This window comes from Sturnus vulgaris, chromosome 3, assembly GCF_052056855.1.
Source record: "Sturnus vulgaris isolate bStuVul1 chromosome 3, bStuVul1.hap1, whole genome shotgun sequence".
NCBI lineage: Eukaryota > Metazoa > Chordata > Aves > Passeriformes > Sturnidae > Sturnus > Sturnus vulgaris.
In genome coordinates, this window is record NC_142245.1 from 85542321 (window position 1) to 85546669 (window position 4349).

Sequence of the window (4349 nt, forward strand, 5' to 3'; positions counted from 1 at the left end):
CTCTCATCTCTAGTGCTCTGCATGTGGCTGCAGCTCACTTACCAAGGGTTCTTTTATCCACCTCAAGAGAGAGAGACTCTGCAGTCCCCACTCCGGGACTAGTGTCTAGAGACTCTAGAGGAGGAACAGCAATGAGGGAAGGGGCAGAGGCCAGCAAGTGCATCTGGTTTGGCAGTGCAGCTGTGGTTGCGGCAGCTGTGGTGAGGCAGAATACATTTCCTTGTTTCGTGTACAAGAAAAAGCAAATTTTTGCCCTTGCCTAATATCCACGTGTTGCATTTAAACACTGGGGGAAAAAAAAAGCTGCAGCCTGAAGCTATAGGATCATAGAAGAGATTGGGCTGCAAAGCTACACTGACAGCCCTTGCTAGCATTAGCATGCACACACACACACAGCTAATCCCTACAAAAAGGTAATTAAGGTGAGGGGGAAACCTGGGAGTGGCTGGCATAAAATACCCTAAAGGGGAGGAGTGGGCTTAGGAATGTGCATCTGAAGGGCTTGGTCTGGTGTCAACTTTTGTGAACAAGTCCTGCTGAGTCTTGCTCACATACCCATGTGAAGCCAACTCTGCAGGCTTTCACCAGCCCCATTCACAAGGAAGTAAGAGAGCTTCACAACTGGAGGCTGTAGCTTGCAGGCAAGGCCCTCCCTTCTCTGCCTGCAATTGTGATAGCTTGCTGAGGGGCAGCATGGGTACATCAGACTGGAGCATAGTTCAAAAGAAGTAAGCGTTGCCTGCAGCTGTCTTCACTTCAGAGCATGTTATAGCAGGTTGAAGGCTGTTGTAAGCTGTGCCAGTCACTAAATAGAGAAGCTTTTCTAGCAACCAAGCATTGCCAGGACATAAGGATACACTAGCCATGTCCCCTGGAATGGCCTCTTTTCCTGGAGCTTGGGGGGAAAAATTCCAAGGACACTTTCTGTTGATCCCCTGTGTCTTACACAGAAGATGGGCGCTTCAAGAAGATGGAAATGCAGGGTTAAGTTTTATTCTGTGACCTAGTGTGATGCTGGCACCAAGTCCAGCTACCCTATCACACCAGCTAATTTGAGAACTGGTAGGTTTTCCAATTGCAGACTTTTACGCTTGAGATCTTCCAAAGCATAAAAAGTAAGCATTTATAATATGTAAGCATTTCTCTCATTGCTATCTAACAGAACACTGTTGCTGAAGCTAAACAAGCAGGGGAGTATCAAAGCATGTTGTCCCCTGCTCACTCTCAACGTTACACCAAGTTGAGCATCATTCTTTTAGTTGTGCTTCCTTTTTAGATTCCCAACAGCTGGGTTAGAGTCCTAAGCCAGGGTCCTGTGTGATTATCCCACTGAGTTTTGTGTAGAGAAGCCCTAGAACTGACCTTAGCACATTTGCACTGTCCGATGGTCTTCAGCTGAACTGTATCGTTCTTTGTGCCAGGTCAGCCTAAGCCCAAATCCCAGAAGAATTTAATTTTTACTGTTTGAGGATGTTGGTGAGCTGAAGGTATGTAGACTTTAATCCATTCATTTGGCAACTTAAAGGCCACGCTAACCTATATGGTGCTACACAAAACAGTCCTGTGCAGTTCCCTGCTTTAGGTCCTTCATGGTGCTGAGTGCTTTTTTTCTACGGCTCAGGTCAAACTAGACCTTGCTTCCCCTGCTTTTTTGTACCCTCTGCTGAGCAAAATCTTTCATTTTATGCCCCTTGCTGACTTAGCTTTCTCAGATAGCAGCTAGATAAGCAGTACCTGAGTTTTCAGACCCTTTTGGTTGTCAGCAGTAATATCTTCTTTTTCTCCTTAAAGAGGTTATCATTGAAGTTTAATAATACTCCAGCACAAGGTTTCGCTGGTTGCAAGAAATTCTCCTGATGCATCTGACTTGCAGCTTCATCGGAGAGTTACGAAGGTGTAGAAGAGGGTACAGCACAGTCTAACAATAAAAGCAGCACTTGGAGAACAAAATGAGCCTTGTCGCTGAACAACACAGTAGCCTGACATTAATCTGTCGGAGCAGCCACTGCTAATAATGCAGGAATGGGGAAAAATGTGTTCTTTGAACACTCCTTAGAGGAGCTACATTGATTTAAGTGAGTTCATAATCACTACTGAATCAGGGAACAGTTAAATATAACCATTATTTCTTTGTGTGCTTTATGAATTCTCCTTCAGAACTTTCGACTGTTTTGAGAGCTCTTACGTGTAACCAGCAGACAGGCACAGCCTCTGATCACACACCCGGTGTTCCCGGCAGGGAACATCCGACACTTGGGGGGAAAAAAATCCATACAGCTGATTTTTTTCTTTTTCTCTCCCATAGAAAGCGCCTGACAAAGGCTGACGCCCGTGTCCCGCATTCCCGCCGGGGCCCGCGCAGGGGCGAGGGGCGGCCGGGCCCGGCCTCGCGCGGCGCTGCCCGCGGTGCTGCGGCGCCCCCCGGCGGCCGCGGGCCGTGAGGCGCCGGGGCTCCCAGGGCGTGTTCGAGGGCGCTTTGGCCTTTCCCGCTGTTCGCAGCCAAGCGCTTCCCTCCCAGCGCGCTTCCCCGAGCAGATCCACGTCTCTACATAACTAATATTATGTCGTTAGTTATCTATTATCAGATTCTACATAACTAACAGTACTCGCAAAGCCTGGGGTGGGCAGGGTGGCGGCGGGTTCTCCATCCTGCTGCTCCTCAGCCACCCCAGGGCCGACCGGGCTGTAAGAGCCCAGAGCCCTGCTCTGCGGCTGCACTTCTTCTTCCAGAAGATGCCAGCTTTTGCTCTTACTTGTTAGGGCGTTTGCATGATGGAAACAAAAAATGAGGAGGCTCATCCACGAGCCAGGCGATGTCGTCCTGTCGCAGACAGAGGCTGTCACCTCTGCCATTGCTGCAGGATCGTTGCCTCCTTGAAAGGCAGATGAAGCCCTGTGCTTTGCATAGTTGGAATGTCTGGCTGGCCTGCTCCTGGTTGTCACCAGGAGAGGCTTGCCACACCGTGTGCACTGTGTCTGTCAGGCGCCTTTTGTACTAAAAGCACTTTGGGTTCGGTCTCATTGAAATCAGTGGCCAAGTTCAATGTTCTACAGCACGGACAAAGCAAATACAGAGTCCATAAAAATGCACAGTGTGCATGAGATACATGATGGGGGGAAATAATGGTATTAAACCAGCCACAAGACCAGCCATGTACAAACTGAAGAGCAGCCCCCGGAAAGGTGAGGTATTCAACAGTCCTCCTCTGACTTCCTCCATTCACTCTCACTCTCTGAAGAAATGTAAATATTGTCAAATCCAACAGGTATTCTTTGGAGACAACAAGGTTCAGCTCTGAGCTGGTATCATGCAAAAAATGACGGGAGAACAAGACTAAGATGAGTGCTGGTGTTGGGAGGGTGATGGGGAGATACGCACCTAAAGAACAAAGTGAGAAGGTTAAGCCCTGCCATGGCGACATCTCCCTCTCCTCTCCTTTACATTTTGGGGTTTGTTTTACAGAAGTGTGATTTCAGAATGGCATAACAGACATCTAGCAAAGAAGCCCACGTGTAATAGTGGAGCTGAAGGATTTTATGGATAGCACAGCAGTGACTTCTGGTGCAGCTGGAATTTAATTCTGTTTTGAGCTCTCCAATGAAATAAAATTTGATGTGGTTTCTCCCCTCTGTCTTTTCATGCACATGATGAATAAAAAGGCCTGAGGGTTGCATTATTTGTGTTTTAATATGAATGGTTTAGGGATGCTGGTCTGTTCCACCAATAGGCATGGGGATCTAGTGATCTGCTGGCACCACTGGAGCAGAACAATTGGAAGCTGAGTCCAGGCACCAAACTTAACTTTGCCTTACAGTTTTGCAAGAGCAATGATCAGGAAAAGGGTAAGAGGAGGGAATAAGAAAATTTCTTACATTTTCTAGAGAAGCAGATACTGTACTCCAAATGCCTCACAAATCTCAGGGCCTTTTTCCTACCAGGTAAAAAGAAGCAAAAGAGGTCATCAAGTCACTCTCTAGCTGCCTGTGAGAAGCTTGTTGATGCTTCCTATTCCCAGCAATTACAGACTTTATGTGCCCTTTGAGACCAGGTACAGAGCAACTCAAAATATTATTTGTGCCATCAGTTTATTTCTTCTGTCATGGTTAACTCCTAGAGAGTCAGCTGTCAGAAAGTAAAACAAAATCACAGAATCAACTAGGTTGGTTTAGAAGATGTTTGAGATCATCAAGTCCAACTTATGACCTAACACCACCTTGTCAATTAATAGTGCATGATATCTTTTTGGAAAGCCCTACTGTTTCCAATACCAAAGCAATGAAGTTGGGCCAAAATCCCTTGACCCTTGAGGAAGATGTGCACTGCATCTATAAGGCTTCAAGGAGTGGCC